At 38.5% G+C, this 13,989-nt stretch overlaps 1 protein-coding gene across 8 annotated transcripts in view; it reads right to left on the bottom strand.

Moving 5' to 3' along the window:
* The window catches only part of LOC125770035 (atypical protein kinase C), a 104,841-nt gene that overhangs the window by 69,681 nt on the left and 21,171 nt on the right, over positions 1–13,989 (bottom strand). For 4 of the 8 annotated variants that reach the window (XR_007419127.1, XR_007419126.1, XM_049439210.1 and 1 more), the window contains exon 1: positions 11,528–13,307. The exons of 2 other annotated variants lie outside the window; for them this stretch is intronic. The gene's annotated coding sequence lies outside the window, so the exon portion shown is untranslated. Of the gene's footprint in view, positions 1–11,527; positions 13,308–13,989 lie in introns of those variants that run through there. 2 more of the 8 variants (XR_007419128.1, XM_049439211.1) reach the window with 1 other exon arrangement.

Below are 13,989 nucleotides of genomic sequence, written 5' to 3'. Positions count from 1 at the left end.
TACTATCTTTAACCTGTTGGTTGTAATGTCAGATAATTAAATGTAAATTTAATAAATTTCCACATTCTGAATACCTTCATCATTTAGTATACCTTTTAAATTTTTGTTACGGAAAGATATAGAGCCATCATTAGAGAATCGCAGTCACGTGGAACCGGCGACATTGATCACATACACCACCGGTCGATCCCCTTTTGGATTTAAATCACTATATTGCAGTAATTAGTAATTTAAATCGCTTTCGGCCAAAAGATAAGTTATACTAATTTAATCATTCGAATTTTTTATTCAACAGTTATAGGGGTCTATGATACCTTAAGTTAGAAAGCTAAAATTTTTAGCCCGGTTCTGTCAAAACATCAAACAGAATCGAGCGGGAAATTGTTGACAGGTAATATCATCATGCAAGGATTCCTCAAGGACCTAGCATTTTGACATAAAGAATTACATTAGGCTGCAGTTTTGTAGAACCGCGTTTTGACGAAACGGGAATTACAGCGTCGAAATGTAGTTCGAAATAAAGGCATAGCACAAGTAAAAATTTGTATTATTTTTCATAAAAAGCTGAACATAATTAAACTCATGTAATTTCATTGTTGTTTTAAATCCAAATTCAATCAACATTCAACCGAATCAAATATGGCCTAACCTGTTTCAGACCTGCTAGAAAAATGCCTTGTTTTGACATTTGTCGAGCAGCTGATCGAAACTAACATTAGAAAAAATTTCTAATCTGAAATACGCAGGCTTATTTTGCTGAGCGGTTTGTATGGAAAACATGCAGCAAATAAGTCGCCAAACGTCAAAGTCCATATAAAAAAAATAGTGGAAGGTATCATAGACCCCATAAATGGTTTTATTCACTCATATTGTAACAAAATACTTACTCCCTCTTGAGTGATTCTAAATGCAAAAGAGTGAGTCGCAAATTGATTCAGAGAGTGAGTGAGTTAAAACGCAAACGAGTGAGAGTAAAAGGCTCATAAAAACTCTTTAAACATCGCTGAGTAGAAACCAAGCATTCACAGGATTGCACTCACTCACTCTCTCATTCACTCTCTCACTCACTCTCTCACTCACTCTCTCACTCACTCACTCACTCACTCACTCACTCACTCCTACTCAGTGTAAACATCTCTAGTCTCTAGTCTCTAGGAAAAAGTTAATCTTTTTGATTGCATTTCAATAATACAAGCAACTCAAAACAATGAATCGGAATTGGAAGGTTTCTCGAAAGTCAGAAATATTCACTTAACAAAAATACATTAATCTCATACCCCTTGTTTAATTAAAAAAAAAACTTTAAACAAGTCAATTGAAGAAAGACACAGGAATGCATAAAACAAACATTTTTCATCGATTGATTTAAATTCATTCAATTTCAATTAACAAATAATTAAATTGTATTCCAACCTAAGAGCTAGGGATCGACCTAGATGAATGGCGCTCGTTTTATTTTCGAAAAGCAAGTAGAAAGCTATCACAACAACGACAACAACAAAAAACCATCACACTAATTCACCCCAACCCGGAAGTGATCAACAACCCCCCGGCGGTGATCCCGAGGGGTGGTACAAAATCGATTCATCACCGCACGCGGTATCTCATTGTCTCCCCCTTCAAATCACCTCAAAACCACCGCACTGGATAATTCTATACCGCAAGTATTCCAACCTGCACCACAATGGCCGTTGTTATAACAGGTACACGTAATTAATTACATCCCCACGAGAAATTCTAACCATTTCGCACCGGACCCAGCAGTTTAGCTGTTCCGATGAATTTCTGTTCCGACGGCGACCCTACCCTGTCCGCAACAGTCCCATCTCTCCCATCGAACCAATCGTCAACCTGATCAACATCATCTTTATCATCCGGGGAAGGCGACCGACGGGCGATACTAATTAGTGGCGGAATGAGCTTTACCGTACCTATCATCTCCCTCCCAAAAAGGCAATCTCCTGTTTCCGCCCCACTTCCAACCTCTGTCTAATTCGTACAACAGCTCGGCTTTTCCCTCGCACCATCTTCACCCTCTTTCTTCATCCCGCATATCTCGTACCCCGCGACTCATGCACAAACAAGCTTTAGTAGCCGGGGAGTGATCAGCAGCGCACCACATTTTGCACAAGCTTGATTCGATAGATTGATGGAAAGCACACTAACAAGCTCTCCTCGAACCGGTGCGCTCTTCCTTCGTCATCTTACCCAACCATCTTGCTTGCTTTCCACCGTCCAGACAATCTATTCAATACCATTAGTGATTAGCGCGGCATAGCACCAAAGTACCGCGCTGACACTAAGGGCGATAATAATGGTTTGTGCGAAGCAGGTGTTAAAAACTCGAGCAGATTTCGTGTTTGAGGAGGAATTTTGCGAAAAACCCCCGTCACACCGTCAACGTTTAAGTGATGCTTTGCCTTTTCAAAAATGTATTATTTGCACCCAAGCTAGTGGGAAAGTTATGCTTAGTAATATAATGAACCGGGTTTTAATTCTTTGTGCAATTTCATGTTCATTCATATGAAAGTCTAGCAAATATTAAATAGAATTCCAATTTATTTCCTTTAGTTCTTTGCTTTTTTTGTTTCTCTAATTAATTAGACCATTAAAACCAAAACCAATTTTTATTCTGTGGTTTTCACAATAGAAGGGTAATTTCTATTTAAATTTGTGGTATTTTTCCCACCAAAAAAAGGCACCCCATATTCCTAAACCAAAGAACAAAAACAAAAATCGAAAAATAAACACCCAAATAAAAACAACACTATCCGCCTAATTGTGGAACCCGAAACGTTCACCCAGCTGCCAAACAGTTCAACAGGGGATTTTTTCCCGCCTCGCCATTTTTCCGGTGAGCTAAAATGGTGAAAGCGAACCACAAAGTTTAATCAGCTGTAGCCCATATTGTAGATTGGAAAGGAAGAATAGGTGAAGAACATGGGGCGGAAGAAGAGGTAAGAAGCGACACCGGTCGATTGCCGCGAGTTTCAGGTTATGTTTCAGAATTAATTACTACCATTTGCTTTTTTTACTTGCACTGACAAACTGCAACCAAAAAAAAAAAAACACCGAGCACAAAACACTAATGGACCGACTTGACGGGTAGCGTGGCGTTGTATGACTTCGCAAAAAACAAAAATTATTTCCCTTTCCCTTTCTTGCTTTTTCGCTTCCATTTTCAAAACCCCAACAACTTTTCGCTTACAAATGCTCATGAATTTTCTAAAAGTTTTTATCTACCCAAGCATACGGGTGGCTACCATACCGCCCCTACCAGATGTTATTTTTTCGCCAACGTTAATTATCTGCTGCACAGGACCGACGGTGGCACTGTATGGTGGGCTATTTATGTCGGCCACTTTAAGGTTGGCTGAGTGACATCAGTGGCTGATAAGTTGATGAAAAACTAGAAATGTTGAGAAAAGCATATATGGGCAAAATTTTATAAACAATTATGCGGCTTTGAATTAAATTTTTTTGTTTGATATTCTCATATTTTAAAATTCTTATTTTAGGCTTATTTTGCTTTAATTTCTGGTTACTTCCATCAAGTTACAACAATTTCAAATTTATGTCCACGTAAGTTAGATATTAAAAGAGATAATTGTTAAATTCTCTTCCAACTATTTCATAGTCAAAATATAAAAACAAATATAATTTATTTCGATTAAAGGTCCGAAATAACTTAGAAATGGAAAGGATGCCATAAACATGATGCTTTACAGCAATTTATTTTAAAAACGAAGCATCAAAAGACGAAGCACGCACAAATTTAAGTTAAAGGTTTATTGTACCACAAACAAACAAAAAATTTGCTGCATTGCGTTCGATCCATATCACGATGTTATAAACACACCAAAAAATCCAACCCCCCCTTAAAACAACCTAAACCCAAATCACCAAAGAAATGGCTTCGAAATGGTTCAGCCAAAGGGGTGCTTCGTGTACTAAATTATCAGCACCAAAAATGACTAGCAGCATAATTTCAGGAAAAATACTGCGTGACGCCATTGCAGAAAGATTTTTTTTCAGGTCTTAAGAAAGGCATCTAATGATTTCCCTATGATTTTCGAGCATTAGTTGCATTACAGAACGTCCAAGCTATCTCGCTGTTTTGTAATGATTAGGAGAGGATGTGAAATTAACGATAAACATAGTGATTAACACCGCAAAGAAGTCCAGCAAAAGGAAAGAAAACTCAAGCTTTTTCTGCAACATTCGTTTTTCAAACCTCAGATATGACAAAGCCTCAGGTTTTATCCGATAATTCTCCAACAATGTCTAATAGAAAGTATCGATTTTATAGCTTTCAGCCACACTTCGCTCCCTTCTCCACAACCACAACTATGCCAACGTTTTATGTAACATCTTCCGTTGAATTTTCATTAGTTTTCATGTAATTTACTCGCCGTCTGGAGCATCGGAATGCTGCCCGCTGCATGTTTCAATCATTTCAAATTTTCACAATACCGAGCGTGGCCCAGCTTTGAGTGGGCGCACCAGGATAATATGTGTCCTTCGATGCTGTGCGTTGGTGTGTGCCAATGTTATCGCCAAACAGTCATCGATTTGGCATCGAAAAGTCAGCACTTTCCAAGCGAACGATTCCACCCTCTGTGTGTGTTTCGCACACGGCAAAACTACGCTGCCCATGTTAGCCGGGAAAATGGGGAAAACACACTTGACCTAGTTGTACATGCTGGTGCTCATTTTTTTTCCTTATGGCCGTGCCGTTAGCTTTTGTGGAAAATCGACTGAATGCGGCTTTGGAGGCCAAGTGCTAATACATGCCACGAGCCAGTTATGGCAACAGCGACACAACAGCAGCTTGCCGATACACTCGCAAACGAACGTATTTCGAAAAGCATGTACTTTTGAAATATTACACTTAATGAAGGGCATTGATTGTTTTATTACCATTTTCTATAACATTTTTATGTTAAAAAAATGAATGAAATTTAACTTCGAAAACAATAGCAACATTGAATAATTGTGTGAAGTACCAGGCGTCTCCATGAAAAAGCTCCTTTACTGGTTTTGTGTTTTTTGTACCCATTTCACATCTACCTTTTCTTAAAAAATTTATTCAAGTGATTAAAATGCCACGTACAACTATCTAACAGCGTACAGCGGTGTAAATTTTGCTTCCAAAAAACGAATAAAAACAAACATACCATCCACAAATGATCCCTAATCAAACGAATTTTACGAATAGGATATTCAAAAAAAAGGACTTAACTCTTCCCATGACAAGCGTTATACCAAACAATGCTGTTAAAAAAAGAACAAGATACAATCTCCATACACATTTGGATTTTATATCCCTCCGGTGGTAAGGTCCGTTCACACTAAAAAAAACCCCATCGTACGTGACGGACTAGGACTAGGAATCGGAAACGTGCCTAAAATCGAACACTTGAAGCGATCCGGAAGTAGAACGGATGCAGTGGTAAAATCGGTTCTGAAAGCTTCCGGAAACTATCCGGGAATCAATTTCGTAAGCTTCAAAAGAACGGGCCGAACGAGCACGAGCAAGGATCAAAAATGATCCCTTTAACCCTATATACCTAAATCGTTAATGTGACAGAGTAATGTTACTGTTAGCGATCCATTAGAGAATGGACTGCATCTTCTAGGTTCCCGACATCGGTATTTCTGTTCTGCCTTTTCGTCCTTCCTTAGAAATCGAGATATATTTACATTTTGGGTCATGGGGGAAAATTTGTTCAGAATTGTTCACCAAAATAGAATGAATCGTTTTCGTAGATGCTAAGTGATTTTTCTTAAAATTGTTCGTCCTTTTTTATTTGTGAATTATCTGTTATAGGTAATAATTTTACAGTTTCATATTCTTCTATTTGTGAGGCACTCCTGTGGTACGGCATGGGACTCCATCTTCCTTGATCTTTCCTTAAATAATCCACTGTGTTGGGCTCAAAGACCTCAAAGGCACTTCAAGACCTCAAAATTTCCGAGGCCATATGCTTACATGTTCTATATTCTTCTGGTTCTGGTTTTAGTAAATTCACCAGCAATAGAAGGATTCCAGGAACTTTTAAGTTTCATTGTATGTAAATGATGTCCCCTTAGTATTGGCCATTGATAGTACTTTAATATATGCTGGTGACTTAAATATATTCTTATCAATAGTATGATGAGAATGAGATTATGACTTGACACTTATTACCCTATCATGCGGGACGAGAAAATATTGTCATATACTTGACTAAGGCACTCAATATCCTCTCAATATAATTGGACGAGTACTACAACTTGCTGACAGCCTCCGTGATCTAGATGTTTTGTTGCCATCTAGATTACCCAACATACCAATTCTACAATCTTTGAAGTATATAAATAATTAAGATTGCCAATATAGTCTGAGTTTTAACCCTATTCATGCGAAAAGTATCTGTCATTAGGGCTGTCCTAAGAGGATCTAAAAAGACATTGGAAGGATGGAAACGGATAAATAATTAAACAAATCATGAATCATTCGTAAGAAGACATAAGCTAGAACTCTTTAATAAAAACACCAAAAGTTCAAATAATAATAAATTAAACCAATAACCAATAAATGCCAATATAACTCTCAGAAGTCGAAAGGCAAACGTAGAGACGCCTCAGAATATGGAGATTAAAACAGAGGTTTTGCTAATCACGAGAGGTCACAGACATATAGCGTATTAAGATGAAGAAGAAGAGCCTTAACTCAGACATTGGATCAGTTAAACAATACAAAATCGCCGAGAAGATCGCCAAAACAAGACTTATGAAAAAATACTAAAGAGATAATTTGACGTGCCGCACCTACTCAATAAAATGGTTATTTAAATACCTTCAAGTACTTTTGGACATAACCACATTTTACAAAACAGGCTGCGATATTCATGCGATTATAATCCGCCATGACAATCAGTTTGAATCAATACTACTTCGGATATTGGCTCTAATTGGTCGTATATTAGTCTCGGTAGGATATTCCAGTCACCATGTAGTGTAAATAAAGACATAAAAATCGTGAGGATTTTCGTGAGGTTTAACCCTACCAAACAAGACTATTAATACAAATATACCAATAAACGAAATATTGGAAAACAACAAACCTCCCTAAGCTTGTCTAATTATACAAATATTACGAATATTTTAAACAGTTCCAACAAAGTTTGAGTTCAACTCGTTTTGGTTTGAGGTACATTGCTTTCCTATCAAATATTCGCTTTAATCATGCTGCAAACCGAAACCGAAAATCACCATACAGCATTGTCTAGTACGTTCATTCATACGTAAAATCTGCAATCGATGCAGTTTGCCCATACTTCGCTTAGCTATACATTACACAATCACCACCAAATCGTATGCGCGGCCCCATACACACGGGGGGGCTGGTGGTTGGGAACCACTTTCCATCCGGTGCAAAATAATCACTCATCAATATTAACACACATTCCCATCGAATGAATCATTCATCGTCTAATTCACGGTTCAATTTCACGCATTCCTCACCTAACTATAGTGTACCATCCGCACATCACCATTATCACCTTTTTGCCCCCATTTTAATAGGGATTTCAATGCAAATAGTATCGCTACGCACGATGAAACTTTGCTATGGGTTGGGTTTTTTTTGTTTGTTTTGGATCACAGTTTGCCACTAAAAAAGCAACAAAGCATGTTTTCGATTTTATTACCCATTATTCCCAAAAATAAAACAGATCAATATAAATTGGTTAGCAATTTCGTAAAGAGGATTAAGTGTACACCCATGACGGTGAGCCAATTCTAAATGGAGGTTGTTTTTAATTGCCCTTATCATAGGTTCCCGGCAATGACAATCCATAACCTTTGCCACAAAACACTCTCGTATACAAGCAATTATGATTCGGACGATTAAATTTCGAATTTTTGACTAACAAAGCACACAGAGGAAACCGTTCTCAAAATCAAAACATCCTTATGGGAACGATCCATACACCACACAAAACCAAAAAAAGAAACTAGCAAAAAAAATAAGAAAAAAAAACATCAAAACCTCAACCGAACCATTTATCTTGAGCAAAAGTTGCTTAATAAAGTTCAAAATTAATAACCCCTTTGGCGTCGCCTTTTATTCCTAGGTTTAGTCCCTGCCCAGACACAAACACATATTCACACCGAAAGAAACACACTCCCGAGTTAGATGTTTTTCATGTTTTCAAAGGGTTTTAAATTTACCACTAAAAAACCACTACAGACGAGCCAAAACACCGTGTACAGGGTGGTTCGGACTGTTGTGACTGTGGTTGAAATGAAATTTTTACGTGCAAATGGTAAGAGGGTAACAAGTTTCCACTAAGAATCCAAAGACCAAGTGGAAGTAAAAGCAGTAAAGAGTAAATAAAATTTGAAAAAGAAAAAAGATAACGGGAGTGCACGCTATAAAAGATGGAAGGTAGGGGGGAAAAATGCTATCTACCACAACAAAACAACTTTTCACCCAGACGAAAATCGTGGAAAGGATGTTGAAGCTTTTCTTTCGTGTTAACCTTTCCACGAAGAGGAGAAGAAACAAAAAAACATAACCTGTTTTAAGAAAGTAGAGAAAAGAAGCAAGTCTAACGCCAATGTTTCGGCCACGACTTAAGCTACCTAAAAGCAAAGTAAACTGAAAACAACGTCCACCCCCGGAGGGTTGGGAGAGAAAAGAATCAAACAACACACACACAGGCTAACACCACAAGCACAAGGGAAGATATAAAAAAAATCGGAAAAGTAACATGAAAATTTCATCTCCGGGAAAAGTTTGTTCCTTTTATCCTACTTGTAACTCAATACGCGTGAGAGGATGTTTTTTAAAGAAATACATCCATTTGCTTGCTTCGTTTTACAGTTGAATTTCTGAAGATACAAATTCACAAGAAAAAATGGAGAGAGCGAGAGAAAAAAAATCCTCAAACAACACTTCGCCTTTAATAATAGTTATTCAAGCTCTTCGTTTTTCGCAACCATTCATCCGTTTCACTGCTTGGAAAATGGTCACAGTGTAGCACACCGAGACCTACTTCCGACCGACACAGTGTAAAAAAAAAGAAGGACCAAAATGGCACAACAAAACGGTCCTGCCACTGCACCGAGTGTGTGATGTCATGGTTAAGAACTCTTCACCAATGCCTTACGCGCCTAAGCACCAGAGCTGGGCTAAGAGGAATAGGTCCACAAGGCCAGTAACGATTGACCCCTTTCTGTCGTAAAATACCAAACCCAAACGGGTGAGCCGAATGGAATGACATTTTCCCGGTTAAACGAATGAGACACTGAAGGAACTTGTGGTAAAACCTCAGTCAAAGGTTCACGGTTACGGTTCCTCCGCAACGCCGCACCGTAAGGTCAAAGAATGACCTTCGCATTTCACTCTGCGGTACGTTGCGCCCCAAAAACCAAGCAAAATTGGGGGTCCACTCTGGCTTTTGGTTGACTCATCCGGAAAATTAATGATTTATTTTCGCGATTCTAGCTCAATAGCCAAAACAAATATCCAATCAAACCCGGAAGAATGATGTTTTCACACGAAGCAGAAAATTGCACAAAATAAGGGAGAAAGAGAGTGAGAGATAGAGCTAATCTTCGCTAAATTAAATTTGGTTATTACTTTGTTGTTTTTCGCAGCCGCGACCATAAGACACGAAAGAATACGGCTGCTAACCAGTTAATTAGATGATGGATATGTTTGGTGCCCCCTTTTTTCAATTCTTTAACAACAAAAGCCTAACGAACCAACGCCCGTTTCAATAAATACACCCACACACACATCCGACGGATCCATAACTTATTAGCTGATTATTTGCTGCACGATCAATATTTGATTTTTGTTTTCTTTTGGCAAGTACACGGTGCTGTACGGTGTTTTTGTGCCGTGAAAGGAAATTTCTTCTTTTTTTTTTGTTTTGGCGCACTGCGACTTGAGAAAAAGGGACCCTTTTTTCGCAGACATCAATACAGGTCGGAGGTTTATTCGGTTAAATCATCAGTAAGCAAGGATTTCATTTTCACGGTGCTTTCCCAGAACACGGTTGAATTAACAACATCGTCTATCACATAAACATTCCTGTCCCGACAACCAAAAAAATAGGGGAAGAAAACCGCCTGGAAAACGTTTGAACTTTCTGAACACTGAACACCCGGGGCATGCCGTGTGTATTGCAGAGAAACTTGTAAGAAATCGGTACGGTTCACCTACGCGTGGAATATTATTTGCAGGCCGAAATCAAGCAAAAGCTGCTATTCCAGTGTGCTGTTGTATCGTAGAAAGCGTTGGTGAAACCCTTTCCTAAAATAAATATTCATTTGCGAATTCTTGGAAGGAATTGGGCCAAACAACTACATTCATCTTTGATTAAAACTGTTTTTCAGCGGTACACACGCGGATTTCATTGGAAACTTCTTACCACCACCTAAAAAGGGTTAAACTTTTGCTTAATTTCAGCAGAAAAACCTTACTTTTAACGCTTACATTTCCACGGCGAACATTATTTTGGTTGAAGATGTCATAATGAGGAGTTAGTGGAAAAATAACGCCTGAGAAGTATTAGACGAGAAAGGAAAACAAACGACTTATACACATTGGTAAATTATTATCACAAAATCTTAATGGTTTGCTAAATCCTACTACATCCTGCACAGTGCACAAAGGTTTGCTATAAAATGCTCAAAAATAAATCACTAACTGAAAACAGTTGCGCTACCCCAAAACGCGCGTTACAATTACGGACGCGTGTCCAAAAGAAGAAAAAAAGACAAAACGAACCCACACTAACAGCATAATCGGTTTCAAATTCAACACACTTTTAGTACGAAGATACGAACGATAAAAGACGAAAAAGAAAAACACACATCACACCCCTAACCGAAAAGGACCCACTTCATCAGTCAAAAGGATCCTCTTTTGGAGATGCTTCATTTTCACGGAGAATTTCGGCAATGCCTCCTTTTTGGTTGTTTCATTTTCGCAATTTTCTCTCACTTCGCTCTCTCTCTCTCTCTACTTATTTGCTACTAATTTTACACAAACACAAATACACTCGGTTCTAGTTTGACAGGTCACACACTCAACTCTCGACAGGATCATCTTACCAAGCGTACCACACCCCGTCGTCTACCATTGGAGATGGTACAATCGTAAGCCGAAATTGCCGAAAATCCGAAATAGCATTACAATGAAGGCGACGGCATAGAGAGCGGGAGCGTGAGCAAGTAGAATGGAAGGGAAGCTGCAGTAAATGTCGTCTATTCCTTTTTTTCCGGAAAAAAGGAAAATTCTCATTTTTCCATAACACTAGCAAAAGCACTTTCTTACTCTTTTTTTGGAGATTTTGAGGTTTGCAACACAATTTTACACTTGTTTCCAAAGTAATGTATTCTTTCAGATATTTTTGTACTTGCTAGTTGCAATATTAAAAAATATATTTTGACAACTGATTTTTTTTTGGTTTGTATATGGCAAAAACAGACACCAAACTCACACCATCACCTAAAGCAGCACACTTACTTCAACTTCGAATAGTGACACGGCAGCACGCAGCAGCACAACTATCTCACGCTAGTCGTAATTCCAGCAGTGAGAGCACTTTGATATCTTTTATCTTGCGGTTTAAAACGATGTAAGACAGACACGCACAGAAAATGGGCCGGATATTGATAAGACCACCAGGCAGAAAATATCCTTCCACTGCGTTATCACCACTGGAAACAGCGTGCAGGAAACGGGAGAACCGGGATCACACTTCGTGTAGATGTTTTTCCTAATGCTTTCTTTCAAAGCATCAAACATTGGTGTCGGATTGAGCGATTGCAAATGATACGTGCGATCGGGCGTAATTTTAACTGCACAGACTTGATCGATGGAGATGGTACAGAACTTGTCACGGCCCGGACTTCACCGTTTGTGGCAGGGTATGCGTTTTTTTTTGCGGCTGACTGGGAAGGCTTTTCTTTTCAGGCCCCCTGTTCCGATATTGACAACTGCCCCGAGACTGTGTCGCTGAGAGACTGGCTTTTGCTGCTACTTCTGCTCTACGCACGGGGTTGGATTTGAAAGTTTTTCCGTGACGTTACCACCACACAGCCGCACACGTTGCGGACATGCTGCTTTTTGACTGGCGAAGGATACGTTTCCATTGTATTGGTGTTCAAAATTTGGAGAAAGAGAGAGAGACACGATAGGCAAGATCTTTGCTGGTGAATAAAATCGCTTTCGCAAAAGGCAGCTCCACGTATGACAGAGATAGCGCTCGAAAGGATGAGGAGAGTTGCAGTACCGGCCACTAGGTGGCAGCACATCACAAACCCGTACAACAACACAAGCTGAGAGCTCACACACAAACTCACGAGAGTGTCTGCGCAGATACCGGGAGTTGCTGAAAGCTCCATTTTCTCACAACACACACATACACACTCTGTACGGATGTAGCTTGAGGGACAACTTTGACAATTCAGCTGTTCGCAATACGGTGCGGTGGAGTTTACTATCTGTCATTCATTCCTACAGCTCCCTGGTTTGCGTCATAACTGGTAGGATAATACGGTTAACCTTAAACGGGACTGTGGAGAGAGCTTTCTCTCCAACGATATCGCCCAAAAACTGTTGGCGAGAAAAAAACATCCTTACCGCGTGCACAGCAGAGCTGCAGGTGACAGAACACTAACACAGAGGACAATATTTACCCGAAAAAAAAATACCCTCACATACGCTAAATCTTGTTCGCTATTTACTTTTGGACAAATGTTGTTTTCTTTTTTGCGAAAATGATATGCGGAAGTATGGCAATTTTGAATTCTCAATTTAACACAATTTTGCATCATAAATTCAATTTCACTCTACGTAAATGCTGAAGTGTACACAATATTATTTCCGGCGAAACCAACGCATCGAGTAGTTCCAAGAATTCATTTACCAAATAGCTTTTGGGGTCGTTAAAACACAATATTAAGGAGAGCGAAATGTTATCAAATGAAGGTGGTCAAAATATTTCAACAATAAATAGCTATCTCGAACGATTTATTCTACGAATAATTGTTTGTCTATCGTTTCAAAAAAGGTCAAATATTTCAAGAGCTCAATTACATTCCACACTGTCTGAGTGTAACATTACGAATGGAACAAACGAAAACTTTTCAAATATATCTTGCATTTTCAAATATCGATTTGGTCGGAAAAGTTTTAAAGGGGGTCAAGAATGCTTAAAAATGAATCCCATCAATGATATTTATTGTCTCATAAATTAAGCAATTCCCTGTTGAATTGGTCATTCCAATTTCGAACGTAATATTGGTCAACTTTCTAAAATTATAATTGAAAGCTTAATTAAACCACTAAAAATAATCTTCAATTAGGCTTTAATAAAGTAAAAAAAAATAAACTTTTACATTTTATCATTAAATCCAAAACATTGTTTTGTTTATAGTAATTCCCCTTTAAATCCCAATTAAATTGCCACTTTTCCGAGCGGTCAGCGGAACATTCTACCGAATAGTTTTAAGATGCTAAACTCCGAATGGAGTAAAACTGTAAACTTTTTTAATCAAACGACTTTATAGCAAAAGTTTCGGTGCGCTACTTGACATTTTTGCAAGTTTGCCGGTCGGTCCAGCCGCTCAGCCCGAGACCAATTGTTTACGGTCCAGCGCATTTAGAGAATGTGGACAATTTTTGCTTTTTTTTTGTATATAAAGAGTGATAAAGTTGCTTCCTTTTTTAACAGGTCTTAAACGAAAATAATAAAGTTTGGAGAGATTTTCACATTAATTTGTTTCGTGTTAAAAAAAGCAAACCTCAAATTACATACGTAGCTGCTACATGTCTCATTTTGTATATAAAAGTTTATTTACTGTTCAGTTTAGCACAAACGGTAATGCTTCACATGAACGACCATGCGCCTCCATCATATGAAATTAATTTTAATTGATTGCGCCATGCAACGAACACATGTCGCAAAATGGAAATATTTATAA

This window comes from Anopheles funestus, chromosome 3RL, assembly GCF_943734845.2.
Source record: "Anopheles funestus chromosome 3RL, idAnoFuneDA-416_04, whole genome shotgun sequence".
Taxonomy (NCBI): Eukaryota; Metazoa; Arthropoda; class Insecta; order Diptera; family Culicidae; genus Anopheles; species Anopheles funestus.
The sequence above is the reverse complement of the archived record's forward strand: the minus strand, read 5'-3'. Positions and strand labels throughout refer to the sequence as shown.